This window comes from Typopeltis vanoorti, chromosome 1 (assembly GCF_054136105.1).
Source record: "Typopeltis vanoorti isolate ZY-2024b chromosome 1, IOZ_Tvanoo_1.0, whole genome shotgun sequence".
NCBI classification, from domain to species: domain Eukaryota; kingdom Metazoa; phylum Arthropoda; class Arachnida; order Uropygi; family Thelyphonidae; genus Typopeltis; species Typopeltis vanoorti.
The window spans coordinates 133,152,373-133,170,806 of NC_143549.1; the positions used below are offsets into that span (position 1 = coordinate 133,152,373).

General features: G+C 36.0%; 1 protein-coding gene across 1 annotated transcript in view; it reads left to right on the plus strand.

The window, feature by feature from the left end:
• The window catches only part of jdp (DnaJ domain-containing protein), a 93,081-nt gene extending 75,530 nt beyond the window's left edge, over positions 1–17,551 (plus strand). Inside the window, exon 6 of the mRNA XM_090393852.1 lies at positions 17,410–17,551. The gene's annotated coding sequence lies outside the window, so the exon portion shown is untranslated. The remainder of the gene's footprint in view (positions 1–17,409) is intronic.
• Positions 17,552–18,434: the final 883 nt, after the last annotated feature.

The following is an 18,434-nucleotide window of genomic DNA, read 5'->3' on the forward strand; positions in this document are numbered from 1 at the left end:
GATAGGGCTGAACGGCCTCGCGTACTCCCTGTATGCGGGAATTAAAAAAGGCGTTAGCTGATTTATTTATAATTTATTATAATTGCTCCACCAAAGACCAGCCACATGACCTATACCTACCAGGACCGTTGCAGTTGCAAACTTCCCTACTACAGTCAAACAGACAGGACAGCCAATATCAGAATATCTGAACAAAAGACTACATCCAGTCCCACCAATACAGCCACTCTGGCGTTGTTGACCATACTTTGGACACCCACCACAGGATACACTGGAAGAAGTTCACTCTATTATACTGCAGCAAATACAAATATGAAAGGTTATTCCTCAAATCTGCCTCTCTAAACCTTAATAAATTTGGGTGCATGAAACTGTCCCAAATTTGGGAAGCATACATTCTAAGGTCATCAGCCCAATGGCCAAGACTACCCAATTTAGCCCACTAGGGGGGGGGGGACTATTTAGGACTCTAGGTCTGACTTCTGTTGCTTTTCTTCAGCCTCATTTGCTCAGTATTAGTGCATGTGTGCATATATCATTGTTTATTTGTGATCCCTGATGATGGCAATGTAATGTTGCCAAAATATTAATTAGTATTTTATAATTCATATTTTAGTATTATGGCTGAGTTGAATAAAGTGAATAGATACACTATGATACTGCTGGTCTTTGCTAAGGCATTTTTTAGGATAGAACATTAAAAGCTGTTGAATGCATTGCAAGCTATGGGACTGGAATAGAGGCTATTGACTTGGATAAGTGGTTAAAAGATAGGGAGGTATCAGAAAATCATATGAGGTGGAAATTTGTCAGATTTAAGGTGTCGGGCAAGATACTGTAGGGATCAGATTTTGGACCATTATTGTTCACTCTATGCTTTAATATTAAGGAGCATCTGATAGGATAGGTTTAATTGTTTGCTATGATGTAAAGATAGGCAGGGCAATCAAGGATACTAATGATATACAGCACTTACAGGATGATTTGAATAGGCTAGAAGTAAGCAAATGAGAATACTGTTTGACCACAGATGTGAGACCTCTCAACACTTCTGCGCATGGCAGAAGGAGGCAAATCCATTCCGATAATAGGGTAATCAGTGAGTGTTTATTATTATACATCAGAAAATTTATCTTTTCTTTTATGAAAATTCTAGTTTTTAAAGTGGTAACTATTTTGCTTGTACAACAGTTGGAAAATTTTACGTATAAAGTACGTGATTTCGCATGTTGGTGACAAATTCGTACATTGCCTTATTCTTTTCTTCCCTTCAGCATGAATTGGCTCTTCTTGGCAGTCTGCTAGCCAAGGTTTTCGCATCTGTGGTCAGACAGTAGCTATCATTTCAGTGTTAGTAAGTATACATATTATTACTATTACTATTATTACGGGCAACTCCAGGGAGTCATTAGACTCATCGAGGGAGGCCCCAAATCATATTCATCACAACTATTTGACATTCATACAGTATCTATCATACCTCGCCTTAAACTCATTCACTGTCACAGCATCCACCACAGACTCAGGGAGTGCATTCCACTCATTCACCACTCTAAAAGTAAAGAACCCAGCTCTAACACCTTTACTAACCACACTTTTGCCCAGTTTCCATGGATGTCCCCTAGTCCTCCCACAACCAGCCCTGTTCTCAAAAATATCTTCTGAATTAATTTTATAGAAACCCTTCAGTAATTTGAATGTCTCAATCATATCTCCCCTCCTCCGCCTATCAACCAATTTTTGCAACCCACAAATCCTCAACCTGTTCTCATACGGTTCATTCCACAGACCTGCTATCATCTTGGTCACTCGCCTCTGGATCCTCTCCACCTCCTCCCCATCAAGAAGAAACCTAGGTGACCAAATCTGAGCACAGTAGTCTAGATGGGGTCTTATCAAGGCTCGATACAGAGGAACAATAACCTGCTTGTCATCGTATTCTTCAGCAACCAAGTGATTTGATGAGCTGTTTTGGTCACTTTTGCAATGTGTCCCCTAAATTTCATTTCCTTATCTACCAACACTCCTAAATCTCGTGCCTCATCAATTTCCTGGAGCAGGGTTCCACCAATGCAGTAAACTGCCGCCAATCTTTTCACCCCAAAATGCATAACCTTACATTTTGCCACATTAAACTGACATCCATTCTCCTTAGCCCAGACCTCCAATCTATCCAAATCATCCTGCAAAATTTTGACGTCATCTGCATTCACTATTGCCCTACCCAACTTCACATCATCCGCAAACAAATGAACTGTTCCTCTCAAATCATTTCCTATATCATTTATGAACAAATTAAACAGCAGTGGTCCAAGAACAGATCCTTGTGGCACACCACTAGTCACAGGCCGTCTTGTGGACTCTACTCCCGAGTAAACCACTCTCTGATATCTCTCCGTCAACCACCCTCCTATCCATCTCACCAACCCTATGTCCATTCCCATATGCTGCAATTTACTGATTAGAATTCCATGTGGAATCCTGTCAAAGGCCTTGGCAAGGTCCAGTAGAATCACCGTAAACCCATTACCCTTATCCAGTTCAGCCGTCACTGTGTTATAATACATATATAGTTATGCATTTGAGTGTAATGTGAGAGCCAGTGACATATTATATTGAAGGAATTATGCTTGGGGAAACTGATGAGACTAGGGATCTCTGAGATATAGTGGAAAGAAAATTTAAATTCAAAGGTTGTAGAGCAAAAATTGCAAATACAACTCAGAGGATAATTATGATACTGAAACAAACATTGACATGTAAGGAAGTCATTTTGTCTCTTTACAAGGCCTTGATATGACCAGATCTGGACTAACATGTACGCATTTGGTCTCCTAGGTTCAGAGGGGATAAAGAAGCTATGGAAAGGGTGCGAAGAAGAGTTACAAAAATAATATTGGGATTGTGGAATGTAGATTATGAGAGCAAAGTGAGAAATTGTTGACTACAGACACTTGTAAACAGGAGAAAGAGAGATTATGTGATAAGGGGCTATAAACTTCTGAAAGGGTATCATAGGATTATAATACCAGAGGACAATACATAAATAAACTTTATTAGCATAGAATTTTACAAAAATTCTATGCTAATAAATACTGACTTATATGGTTATTTTAATGTACAATAACTATAAGGTCAGTAATTACTTATTTTATATAATATATATACACACACACACAGTTTAAATAAGTTAAGAATAATTATAAATATTAGAAAGGTGGCAAAATGTTCTGATGGCTATTGAACAAGCTTAGAAATGGAGGAAAAAGTACTATAAAAGGAATCAGTGATGATAAAGGTGACAGGAAAACTAAAGATAAAAATCCTAGATGTTTGGAACATTTTGAAAGATTGTAAGATGAAGCAAGAAGTGACAGCAAATATTCAAGAAGAATGCAATCAGGAGTACATAACAATACAGCAATCAAAATTGGAAATGTGAAAAGGCAGCTGGAATTAATAATGTTTGACTATAAATGCTCAAATATTAAAGGTATAAAAGTGTGACAGTGGCTTCACTGCATAGTTGAAGGCATAGTCAGAAAGATCAAATTCAGGTCAGAATTGAATGATTGGTGTAGAGTTCTCATGCTATCTCCTCTCCCTTCTGTTAAAAGTGAAATAAAACTAAATGTTTCAGAATTTCAGAGGACTTGCTCTAATGATTGTTACAGGTAAGATTTATGCAAGCATGTAATTTGAGAAGAGGCTAAAAAAATAGTATAACATGGAGAACAAGCCAGATTCAGGCCAAATAGGAGTTGTGATCAGAGTTTTTTTTTTCTCTTTAAGATGAACAGTCAAGAAGTTGCTATTCATTTCAGACAAATTATGGAGCTTACAACCGTGTTAGAAATAATTACTTTAATTTTCTGATGTTCTGACCTTCAGATTAAGGTTATCATCTGGAGTATACACACACATATATATAGAGACAAACTATATTACATTCAAACTATGCCAAAGAGACAATAAAAGAAGAAATAAAACAATTGTAGTGTTTTGACAAGTTGTTCAAAACTATAATTATATAGTATAAATTGGACATTATATTCAGCAATTATATTTAAATTATAAGTAAGTAGTTTTCTAGAATTGAAGGATATACAGGAAGATGGTTTGACAAGGTGTAAGACAGGGGTACACATGATCTCCACTTATTCATAATCTATATTGATCTTATTATGAAGAAAAGTGGCATTAAACATGATATCAAAACTAGAGATGTTAATCTCTACTTTACTTTATGCAGCTGATGTTATAAAAAAATAAATCCAGTACAAGCTGTAGGATTTCTTAACTAAATTGCATAATTGCTGTAACAAATATCTGACATAAAAATGAGCAATAAAATATAAAGGTTATGAAAATATGCAGGGACATTGAAAACATCAGTTGCATCCTGAATGGGTAACCTTTAGAACAAATAAAACATTTTCAGCTATTTAGGCACAAATTTTAGTGAAGATGGGAATTTTTATGGAATAAAAGAGAAATATTAGTCAAAACACTCGACTGGCTATATACAAGACGTTATTCAAACTAATATGATTTATGGATTTGTTCACTTGGCTAGATCATCAAAAACGAGAGACCATAGATGAGAGTTCTGAGAAAAATTACAGGAGTGGATGCAAGGCATCATTGTCAAAATCCTATTTAAAATAAAGAAACTAGGAAGGAACTTAACATAATTAGCACTGAAGAATGTCTGAGTAGAACCAGTATCAGGTGACATGATCACTTAAACAGAATGGAAAGAGAAGGATTAGCAAAGCAGATGCTTGATGTCAGGATGGTAGGGAAAAGATCCAAATGAAGATCAAGATATAGGTGAATTAATACAGTCAGAAGTATCTTAAAAAAACCGAAATATAAAGACTGGATTGTAACAATATTGGAGTGTTGACAGATAACAGACTAATTTGGAAGAATATGAAGAATTTGATGATAAAGATTGAGAGAATGGCATTTGCAGAGCCTTAATGAATAGGAGGGAAGAGGTGATATGATTGAGACGCATAAGTTAGAGGTGGCAGGATTTATTATCCTACAAAACTAACCTGGTTTGAACATGCTTATTTGATAGATATACACTCAGAAGCCAAAATATTATGCATCCCTTACTAATTGGAATTTACACACAACACGTGGCAGGCACTGGCTGTAAATAGGTAATAGACTGCCTCTGAAGGAAAGTACCTGTATTCAAGTATGCATGTGATGACGACTCCAACGGATGAAATTATAGGAATGTCTTTGAAACTTTTGTCCTGCTAGGATAGTCGTGTGTAATAGTCTTTTAAGTATACTGAGAGTGATATTATAAATAAAGACCCTGTCAGCACTGAACATGTGACCAGATATAGATGATCAAGGCAAGAGGCAGATGAACAGTCAACAAGAGTATAAAATCTCAATAGATGTTATTGATTCAAATAGCTGCACAGTACAACCAAGTACTGTGAGGGAGTAAATCTGGATGCATCACAGGATAAACAGTGTGAGGAATTTTTTTTTTTTAAGAACAGAAAAATGGAATGAAAGAGGAGGAGGACGAGAAATTGATTTGGTAAGTTTCAAGCAGAACAGTAAATGGATGTTGAACAGCAGTTTCTCATGTTCTTAAAGAAAATAAGGAATAATGGTGGCACAAAGCAGAAAGTCTATAAGAAAATGATTTGAATGAATGTGATGGATGCATCCAACAAGATGTGCCATACAACAGGAATATGTTAGTGACTTTACCTTAATGAACTGAAACCCTTTGTCATTGGACTTCATTCCCCTTGAGCATTTTTGGTATGCAGTTGTACAAGATGGTTGTGAGTGGGACCTACTATTAACAAATGTGATACAACTGCAGAAATTGATAATATCTGCTTGCTTGTGGGGTGTTTCTGGAATCTCATAGAGTCAGTAATGTGATGTCAAGACTGTTCTGAAAGTTTTATTTAGTTTGTCATTTTGGTAGGCAGATGGCCATAGCATATAATGCATAGATCATAAAATCAAATGGCACTTCTACACTGAAGTTCTCACAAATTTGAAAGATTATTTAAAAATCTTATGAAAACGTCTTCCACCAGTTCATCTCATCAAATAAAAATGTATATCACTTGTATTTAGTAAGTGGTCATTTATTTTCAAGAATAATATTTAAGATTTTTTTAAAACAACAATCTAGTTATTTCCTGAATTTTTCATCAAATGAATGCTCACATGTTCCTTGTATTGTGTATTATTTAGACTAACATTTTTGTTGAAGGTCTTTTTTTTTTAGTTTAATGGAATGAAGAAAGCACAAGGAATGAATTAAATAATGCTTGAATGACTCCAATATTGCATCTTTGTCACAGCATTATCATTAGAGATATAAGAATTGTAACATGCATGCAACCAACAATAACAAAATGGAAATGATGAAAAAACTGAAAACCTAAATTTCTGAAGGGCTAAAAATTTCCATATCTTGACGAGTTTCATACAACCATATTTATTGAGATTAGGTTAGATTTTAGGGAACCACTGCTGATTCAAAAATCGTTCCAGCAAATCTTAAAAACCAACCTAACCTTAATAAGCTTTTTACATTTTGAAAATAGACAACAGGAAGTGAATGCTCATGTAAACTTTCATGTTGTACTATCATAATATCCTGTATGCTCCTCCTTGAGTATACATATGAAGAATTTAATGATGACGATAAAGATTGAGGAAATGGCATTTACAGAGCTTTATGAATTGGAGAAAGAGGTGATATGATTCAGACACATGAATCAGTACAGAGGTTTTACTATCCTTAGTATGCCATCCTAAGTTTAGAGGTGGCAGGATTTATTTTCCTACATAACTAAACTGGTTTGAACATGTCATTTAATAGATATACACTCAGCACCCAAAATATTATATATCCCCTTACTAAGTGGAATTCACACAATGTGTGGCAAGCATTCTGATAATGAAATTCTATCAGCAAATATAAAGCTTAAATCCAAAACATCAATAGGAAAAGCCTTTTAAGACTTGACACCTCCAAATTTAAAGACTCCGACACACAAAATGTGTTTCATGAAAAAATTAATTATAAATTGGGGACCTTAACTCTTGAAAACACAGAAGAATTTTGGAGAAAATGGGAAAAAATGCAATACTACTTGCAATAAAACACACATTACAGAAAAAAGAGAAACCTAATAATAATTTGCCTACTATTGAAATAGCAGATCTGTGGCACCAAAAGAAAATTTTCTACTAAGAGCATATCTGAATTGCTAGAAAACCACAAGCAATTAAAAAATAAAATTACATCTAAATGTAGATTCAAAATCAATCAAAAAAGCGGATATATGTCAGGATGTAGCTATCCATCATAATACAAAATTAGTATAACACATAACATTAGTATAGGAAGAATTTTTGGCCTTGATTGGCTCTTCCTGGCCACAGGTTATTGGCATTAGTGAAACATGGCTGACGGAAGATGATATAGTTAGTGGGATAGAATGTGTAGGTTATAGTGTGCTTAGGAGGGACAGAGAGAATAAAATGGAGGGAGGGGTGTTATTGATGATAGCTGATGAACTGCAGCCAAGGAAAATTTAAGTTGTATCGCAGGAGAGTTAAAGGAGCTCATTTGAAGCTATTTGGTGTGAGGTTGAGACTGGCAGAATAAAATATACAGTTGGGTGCTGCTATAGACCAGGTGATGGAATAGATGGTGGAGATAGCATGCATAAACAAATTGATGAAATGAGTGGAACGAGGGTAATTATTATGGGGGAGTTCAACTATGGTAACATTGATTGGAAGGAGGAGGAGAGGACACATGTGAGGAAGGAAATGGATTTTTTTAAGTTATTAAGGGATAACTATCTGAGACGGCATGTAATTGAAAATACTAGGGGTGTGAAAGTGCTTGACCTGGTAATAGCATCTCAGAATTTGACTGTAATGAATATGATTATATTGCCACCTATTGGTGAGAATGATCATAAGGTCTTGACCTGGGAGGTGGCTAAAGGTGTGGAAAATTTCGATTAACACAGGGTATATGTGGAATTACCGTGCTGGCAAGTATGACAAGCTTAGGAGATTGCTTGGATCAGTGCCATGGCATGTACAACTGCAAGGGCTGGACGTCGATAGAGCATGGGAAGTGGCCAAGGAGCATTTACAGGAGGTTATGGCTGATTTGTATACCTAGGGTCCGAATAGTAAAACAAGTAGGGGTTAAATGGATGAATAACACCATTAAGCTTGAGCTGCAAAAAAAGAAACAACTGTGGAGGGAATTTAAAGAAAGGGGTGACCTGCAGGCACATGAACGGTATAAAGTGCAGGCCAGAAGGGTAATGAGTGTGGTAAAAAAAGCAAAAGTGGATTATGAAAGGAAACTAACTATGCAAGCTAAAGAGAATCCCAAACAGTTCTTTCAATATGCTGCAAGCAAGGAAAAAACTGTACACAGCAAAATGATTTTAAGGAATGACGATGGTAAGGAGGTCACTGAATCAGTCGATATAGTGGAGTTACTGGATGATATACTTTTGCACGCACTTTGCAAAAGTATATCATCCAGGTGGTTACACTGAAAAAATGAAGGAACCATTAGTTTATATGGGAATTGTGATGAATGAAGTGGAGGTGAATAGTCTGTTACAGAACCTTAATGTGAATACATACATCTGTGGGATTGGATGGTATACCAGCACGGGGTCTTGCGTGAAGCAGCTAAGGAATTATCAGTGCCCTTAACCATGTTGTTTAATCTGAATCTCGGGTCCAGTTTAGTCCCGAAGGTGTGGAAAGAGGAGAAAATAGTTTCACTGCATAAAGGAGGATCCAAGACTACAGTTGCAAATTACCGACTGATCAGCATATCAGGAGTTGTTGTCAAGGTCTTGGAGAAAGTAGTCAAGCGAAAAATACAGGAATGAATTGATGAAAATGAGATACTGTACAGGGGACAGCATGGCTTTATGAAGGGTAGATCATGCCTCAGTAACTTGCTCAAGTTTTATAACAAGATGACGACTGAACTGGATAAGGGTAATGTGTTTACAGTGATACTGCTGGATCCGGCAAAGGCATTTGACAGGATACCACATGGAATTCTAATCCGTAAACTACAACATATGGAAATGGATATAGGGTTGGTGAGATGGATAGGTGGGTGGTTGATGGAGAGATATTAAAGAGTAGTTTATTCAGGAGTAGAGTCCAAAAGACTGCCTGTGACTAGTGGTGTGCCGCAGGGTTCTGTTCTTGGACCACTGCTGTTTAATCTGTTCATTAACGATATAGGGTAGGATCTAAGTGGAACAGTTCATTTGTTCGCTGATGATGCAAAGTTGGGTAGGGCGATAGTGAATGCAGAAGATGTCAAAATCTTGCAGGATGACTTGGATAGATTGGAGTTCAGGGCTAAGGAGAATGGATGTCAATTTAAGGTGACAAAATGTAAGGTTATGCATTTTGGGGTGAAAAGATTAGCAGCAGTATACCACATTGGTGGAACTGTACTCCAGGAGATTGATGAGGCCGGGGACTTGGGAGTGTTGGTGGATAGGGAGATGAAGTTTAGGGGCACATTGCAAAAGTAGCTAAATCAGCTCATCAACTCACTTGGGTGTTGAAAAATACCTTGACGAGCAGAGACAAGCAAGTTATTGTACCTCTCTACTGAGCCTTGATAAGACCTCCTCTCGACTACTGTGCCCAGATTTGGTCGCCTGGATTCCTTCTTGATGGGGAGGAGGTGGAGAGGATCCAGAGGCAAGTGACTATGATGATAGCAGGTCTATGGAATGAACCATATGAGAACAGGTTGAAGATTTGTGGGTTGCAGAAACTATTTGATAGGCGGAAAAGGGGAGATATGATTGAGACATTCAAATTGCTAAAGGGATTCTACAGGATTAATTCAGAGGATATTTTTGAGATCAGGACTGGTGGTGGGAGAACTAGGGGACACCTATGGAAGCTGGACAAGAGTGTGGTTAGCAGGGGGTGTTAGAGCTGGGTTCTTTACTTTTAGAGTGGTAAATTAGTGGAATAAGCTGCCAGAGTCTGTTGTGGGTGCTATGACGGTGAGAGAGTTCAAGGCAAGGTATGATAGATACTGTGAGAATGTCGTATAGTTGTGTGGACATGATGTTTAGGGCCTCCCTCGATGAGTCTAAGGACTCCCTGGAGTCACCCGAAGTAATAATAATAACACAATAAAAGAACTTTCAAAAATACACAAACCTATACCACTAAAAATCAAATATATAAAAGGCAATCTGACAAAGTTAAAAAAATTTCGGACTCGGTGGACTATTTTAAACAAACGTTTGCAAAAGTTAGCACACAAAATTATGAGAAAAGTTTGGTAAGAGTGAAGAGACCCAAAAAATATTAAAGATGGAAATAGATGCTGCAATCAGACAGATGAAAGCAAATAAATCTCAGGGTAGAGATGAAATACTAATAGTTTTGGAAGTATGAAGGAGAAACAGCAAAGCATTATTTAGTGCAGTGATTCAACCAAGTCTTAAACTATGGGGAAATTCCTAATGACTGGAAATTAGGAAGAATAATTCTCATATATGAAAAAGGCAGTTTACAGGAATGTACGAATTATAGACCAATACCTTTATAAGGTTACACATATAAATTATCAGAATTATACAAAACAAAATGATATTTTGTTTTGTATTTATGAGCAACATTTAGGAGAAGAGCAAATGACATTTAGGAGAGGGAGATCTACTGATGTAATCTATGCTCTTTTACAATTAGCTGAATTAATGTGAAAAAAAAAAACCCGGAAATCTAAATTTACTGCTGTTTTATAGACTTTAATTTAGCATTTGTCAACAAAGGTTGGTCGATTGGTAGAGCCTCTGCTAGTAATGGCTCGCAAAAACTTAAGCAAGTTTGACCATGGTTAGTAGTTGGAAAGGGATCAATCGTTTGATGCTGTTGGCACACTCTCCCTCAATGAGTCTTTGGACTCCCTGGAGGTGTCACATAATAATTTGACTCAATATGCAAAAATAAATTGCTTCAAATTTTAGAACAAAAAATACTTTATCATCCCTCAGTACTATAAAAATACTATGGCAACAATAAAATTTGGAGCAGTTGAAACTTCTGAAATACCAGTGGGAGAGAGGAGTAATGCAAAAGAACTAGTTAAGTTCTTCCAGGCACAGTTATTTCCATGTTTTCTGGACTAGTAGAACTATTCCAGAAAAGATTGGAATAGCTGTAAATGGACAAAATTTACGTTATATAAAATATGCAGATGATTAGTATTATTTACAGATAAAGTACATGACTGAAAACCTACATAAAAACAGTAAAGACTATGTAATGTAGATAAATTTTAGTAAAACCAAAACAATGGCAACAGGCAGAAATGGAGAAGTGCTTAACTTTGGAAGTGGAAGGAAATAATCTGGAACAGGTTAAAAAATTCAGTTACTTAGACACATTGATCACAAACTAAATTATGAAGAAACTGTTAAACACAGAATAAATCTAGAGTGGTCTACTATGATCAAGCTTACAAATATGGAAAAATACACATCCCTCCAAAGAACTTAAAATCAAAGTATATAGTTCAGTGGCACTCCTCACAGTTCTTTATGGTGCAAGGACTGGTTATTAAACAGAAGGAACAACAAAGACTTGACAGGCTTTGAAAATGAGTATTTTAGAAAAATGAAAACCAATCAGGAGATCACAGAAGAATTCCACTACAATAATGATAATTGCAAGACTTGAAGAAAAGCAGTTACAGTTGTATGGACATATGTCCAGAATGCTTGCTAACATGTTTCTTCAAAATGGAAGAGTAGAAGAACGAAACCACCATAAAGACCCAGAAGAAAATGAAATAGAAAACATTAAGGGCATAAGTGGTCTGAACGCTTACAGAAGTTCCTTGTATGACTTGTCTTTCAATTCAATGACAATGTATTGTCATTGAATTGAAAGACAAGTCATACAATTCAATGACAATGTATTTTGTGATGATTGCTTGCACATTATAAGTTAAGTTTTTCTATCCTGTTTTGACAGTGTGACAGATAAAATATCAGTCATGAAACCAAAACATGTATATTATATTTTACTGCATCATATTACATATATATACTGATTTTGGTTCTGATGATGCAGTTTAATAAAGTTTACTTGATATGATGTGTGTAAATTCAGCTATAGTATGTAAATGTGTCAGTGAGCATGGTTGTGAATCTGGTGAAAGGATGGAAAAAGTCTGAACCCAAAGTGTAAACTTTGGGTTCAGACTTTTTTGAGAGTGTGTCTGTGGACAGAAAGAAAAAGTTGTCCAAGTAACTGTAGATGTAAGTATATGAAAAAAAGCCAGGAAGTAACATTATATCTATACACAAATGTCAGGAGCATCAGAAACAAAGGGGTAGAATTTCATTGCCTTGGTGAATATGATTCGACATAAGATTGTTATTAGTGAAACCTAGCTATCAGTAGTATCAATAGTAATTGGAATCGAGTGTAAAGGGTATAGTATTTTTTGCAAGGATAGAAGGGGGGAGTACTATTCATGATATCAAATAATTTGTGCCCAGTTAGGTTGGAAACTCATGAAAGCAGTAATAGTGATAATGTCTCACGTAGCAGTGAGTTTGAGACTGTCTGGTCTGAAGATGAGGCTAACCGGACAAAATATATGGTGGAATGTTGCTACAGGCCTTGTGGTTCAGCTGCTGGGGTAAAAAAATGCATTGCAAAATTACCCAATTAGGTATTAAGCGAGTAATCATTATGGGTGACTTAAATTATCCAAACATTGATTGGATAGAAGAGAAATCTCATGATAAGAATGAAGGAAAATTTACTGAGCTGTTGCAAGACAACTATCTCAAGCAGCATGTGAAATAAGGAACTCAAGGTGAAAGCGTGTTAGATTTGATCTTAGCATCAAAAGGAGGAAAGGGGGGGGGCTCAGTTAAGATTATGAATGTTTTGCCACCAGAAGATGATGGTGATCATGCTCTGCTGTCCTGAGAAGTAGCTAACTATATGAATGTTCTAATTAGAACAGTTTGCATGATGAACCACAAAGCTGGAAAATTATGACAAACTCAGGAGAATACTATTTTTAGTCCAATGGTATCAGTTACTGAATGGAAAGGATATCAACAGTGCATAGGAAAATAAAATGCTTAAACGAGGCAGTATCTGAATGTGTCACTAGAGTTTAAAGACCAAATCGGACAGGAGTGAAATGGATGTGCAACCTTATCAAGTAAGAGATCCATCAGAAGATAATGCTGTCAGAGGACTTATGAAATATATAAAGCACAGGCTAGAAAAGCTATGGATATTGTACAGAAGCTAAATCAGAGTATGAAAAAAAATTAGCTGTGAAGGCTAAAGCCAACCCAAAAAGAATTTCATCACTATGCTGCAAATAAAAGAAAAAATAAATGTGGAAGAATAACTTTAGTGAATGTAGCTGGTATCCTCGTGTCAGAAGCAGATGAGATTGTTCAAATAATGAGTACTCACTTGGCTAAGATCTATCAACCAGGTGTATGTAACATGATGCACAATACATCCACTACACTCCATGAAGAGAGAGAGAGATGCATAAGAATGAAGTTCAAGAACTGTTGCATAGCCTGGATATCAATTCGACAAGACTAGATGGGATATCAGCATGTGTGCTAAAGGAATGGTCAGCTGAAATGGCCTAGCCATTGACATGACTGTGTAACTTGAGTCTCAGCTCAGGAAAGACCCCACAGGGATGAAAAGAATGTATGATAGCCATTGTACAAGGATGGTTCAAAAACTGATGTGTCTAGCTTCTGGCCTATCAATATCTCTTGAGTAGTGAAAATTTCAAAGACGTTAGTAAGAACTTGCATACTAAAATGAGTTGGCAGACAAGCAGCATGCTGCAAAAAAACAGCATAAGTTTACTAAAGTGAGGTAATGTTTTAGCAATTGCTCATATTTCATAATAATGTTAAAGCTTAGTTGGATAAAGAGAATGGATACACTATGATACTGTTGAACTATGCTAAAGCATTTGACAGGATACTACATAAAAGGCTCTTGCATAAACTGGAGTATATATAGGTTTGGAATGTATACTGTCGACTTCGATAAGTGGGTAGCTGAAGGATAGGTGTTATCAGAAAGTAGTATATGGTGGGTGTAAATCTGCCAGATTTAAAGTGACTAGTGGAGTATCCAAGGGATCAGTCCTTGGACCACTGTTGTTCAATCTATATATTAATGCTATTGGGTGGGACCTGATAAGAGATGTTCATTTGTTTGGCAATGATGCAAAGATAGGCATGGCAATTAGGAATGCTGCTAATATACGAGAGTGGTCTGAAAAGTTCTTGGCCTAACAATGAAAAAACAAATTTATAATTTCAAAATTATTTTTATTTTTCATCATAATCTCCATTAAGACTAATACATTTATTCCATGATGCTCCAGCACCATTATCCTGTCCCTGTAGTGGTTCTCAGTAAAATTTGCAAAATACCCCTCTACCCATGGCGAATGCTGGTCTTGAAATTCAAGCTTGCTCTTGTTATCATTCAGGGAGTGAGAGGTGTGATTGAAGTCTGATTAGCGAAATAATGAATTCTTAACCATTTAAAACTATATATATAGAAATTTATGTACATTTAATCACACAAATACAACATTTATTTTACAAATGATATTCTATCTTTTTCAATTTAGCTACTTGAATACAAATTCTACCCTACGGTTTTTCTTTATGAACTGGTCAATAACATCATCATCAAAAGTGGGTTGTAACTTAATTTTCCTAACCAACACGCATACTTGTAAAGGCTGGCTTAAGCTACTTTGACTGCTACTGTGGCCTGTGTTTAAGACGACGTGAAGGGAGAAGAAATATGGCTATGAGCACGCATGAAATCACAACACTGCAGCGAGGACTTGGAAGCTCTTACAACCGAGTAAGCCAAGATAGCTTTGACTAGACGAGCAAGCATTGGCCTTCGACACACAACACAAAGCTCAATTATTGCTACCAAGCTTAAGACGTCTTCTGTCTACAAAAATAAAATGCATATAAATGCATGCATTTATTAACAAATAAATATTACTTCTTTCTCAATTAATGAGCTTGCACAGCAATGGAGAATTTGCCCCTGCCCTCTGCAGCTGCAATCACATCTTGAATTTGAAGAAAAACACTGACCAGCAAGGAAGAATTTTAGTTTGGGGAAGTGATAGAAGTCAGAGGGAGCCAAATTTGGGGAAATAGGGTAGATGTTCCAACAATTCATAGTGCAGATTTAATTTTCCTAATGCCAAAACACCTTTGTGGATAGGTGCATTTGTCCTGATAAAAGGTGATTTTTTTTCTTTTGCAAATCGGGTCTTTTCTCACGAATTTTTTCATCTAGTCTGGTTAAAAGATCGGAATAATATTCCCCAGTTATCATTTTACCCTTTTTAATTAATAAACAAAATGCCTTTAACATCCTAAAACACCGATGCCATTACTTTCCTTTGATGGAACTGACTTTGGCGCTGAGCAACCGCCTTCTGTCCACTGCTTTGACTGCTGTTTGGATTCTGGTGTGTAATGGTGAATCGAAGTCTCATCCATAGTAATAAATCGATGCACAAAATCAGTTTTATTGTTGTTAAAACACTCCAAGCACTGTTTAGAGATTTTCATGCGAGTGTGTTTCGGATCTGCTGTGAGCAAGCGCAGCACCCATATTGCGCAAAGCTTTTGATTTGCAATTCTTCATGCAAAATATATCCTACATGTTCTTTTGAAATGCCTACAGTCTCAGAAATTTCATGCACTTTGATACTCCAGTCATCCAATACCATATTGTGCTCCTGATTAATGATTTCTGGTGTTGTTACACTTTTTGGACGTCCTACATGTGGATCATCTTCAAGGCTGGTATGGCGATGTTTAAACTTGGCAGCCCATTTCTTAATTGTCAAAAACGAAGGAGAAGAGTGCCTATAAACTTTTATGAACTTCGAATGAATTTCTTTTGCCATTAAACCTTCTCTTACAAAGAATTTTATAACTACACGATACTCAATTTTATCCATTTCAAGGAATACAGACAACCCTTTTGCTTCAGACAGCTGTATAAAACAAACTACTTGGTAGAATGACCTGCAATTTCAAATGGATGCTTATGACAGATGTATCAACTTAGAAAAAGAAAAAAAAAATCTTGCTGATAGTGTTGGCATCTATGGTCGAGGCCAAGAACTTTTCAGACCACCCTTGTACATTGCTTACAGAATGATGTGAATAAGCTGCAGTGGTGGGCAAATGATAATGGTTGTCAATTAAATGTTAATGAGTGTAAATTATACTCTTTGACATGAATAAATTTCCAATGGCAGATTATATCGATGAGGCTAGAGATCTTGGAGTTATGACGTAGAGGAAAACAAAGTTCAAAGTTCATATTGCAAAAATTACAAATACAGCTAAGAGGATAATTGCAATGTTAAAACAAACATTGACAAGTATGAATAAGAAAGTCATTTAACTCTTTACAAGGCCTTGATACAACTGCACCTAGACTAATGTGCACAGATGGTCTCTTGGGTTCAGAGGTGATAAAGAAGCTGTAGAAAGGGTATAAAGAGCAACAAAAAATATCAGAATGATGAAATGTAGATTATGAGGATAGATTGAGAGGATATGGACTGCAGACACTGGTTAACAGGAGAAAGAGGGGTGATAAGATAAGTCTATAAACTTCTGAAAGGGTGTTATAGGTTATCAACCGATGCAATATTTCATTATGTGGAAGGTGTGGGGGGTACTAGAGGATTTTTTCAGAAGTTGTGTGTGTGTGGTTAAGAAAGGGAAGCTAGATTTTTCTGTCACATAGTATGAGTGAGCAAAACAGTTTGCCCATTGAAGAGTTAGTGCATCTAGTGTGAATAAGTTAAGAGAAGGTATAACAGCTGGAGCTGGCTGATGTATGATCTATGGCCTCTCTCGATGAGTCCTTGACTCACTGAAGGTCTCAGATAATAATGATAATATTTTAGATCATCATACCTTAATCTATTTACATTTTATTTAAATAATTAAAAATTATTAAATCCATGGAGGTGTCAAATAATAATTTAATTTTTTTCATTGCAGTTATAATTTTAATTACAGCATTTTTTTATTTAAAAAAAATCGATATTAAAGAAACAACATTTAAAATTTCAGTAACAAATTATAACTAGAAAGTGTTACTTAAATATTTTTTAACAAGTTATTTAAATAACTTGTCAAAAAATAGGACATACAGATAAACTGAATTAACCACATTTTCATAATATATAAGCAATTTATTATAGTATTGTCATTAGTTTTTATCATTTGCTTATTGTAGAGAAAAACAGAGGATCTCTGCACTACAGCCCAGACGGCTTATAGACTTACCAGAGTAAGAAGAGGAAAACTAATTCTAATTATATACAGCTTTATTTTCAATGTAAATTTTCAAAAATAAAAATTTACCAGGTAATAATTTTTTTACTGTGTATTACTATACATTTATTCTACTCGCAGTTTACTTTTTATTATAACTGATCAAATAAATTGACCATTTGATCTGCTTGTTGAAAGTCCTCTACTTTTATTTCATAATTTTATAAAATTATATACACGAGCATTGTGATCATGTTTTGATATAAGTGTTATCAAAAGTAAGGGAAAGTGACATGAAATCTTGCTCACAGGAAATCATACAAGACTGTTTGATAGCACTGAAATTCACAATGTTATTCTCAGTGAAGAATAGTGAGATCAGAATTTAAGGCATTCGTCATGGAGAATCTTTAGGATTCATTATAGAGAATCTAATTGAACACCAGAAGGTTTGTCAAATGAAAAGAATTGGGCATACTGTCAGCATAGCTATGGATAGGATTTGAAGTCGATGAAAACATTTATGTACAGAAGGAAAAGCACCAGCAAAATAAAGCTCTGTGATGCTCTTGCACTGGTGGGAAAATCTGAAGAGAGGAAATATCTTCTATAACATGTATTGAGTGACCAGAGAGGACACTGGCAAGCCAGTTGCAAAAAGCTGAAGGCACACCATGGAATGGTAAGTTTGCTGAATAGACCTCTGAGCCAGACCTGATCAAATGCCTTAGAAATGTCAAAAAGAATGATCACGCAAGTTTCTCCAAACCTTTTCATGGCTCGAGTCCAGAGCTGAGTGGTGATTACTGTGGATCAAGAGTAGCAGAATCCATATTGTTGTTCACTAATTAGCTGGTGGACTTAGGAGACCTTTGCAGGAGCAATGGTTATTACTAACTGAGCTCCTGTACACCATTATAAACAGTATGAAACATTGTTACATGTGCTGTATTGATGTGAGGGGGTGACTACATTCCTTATTGGAGC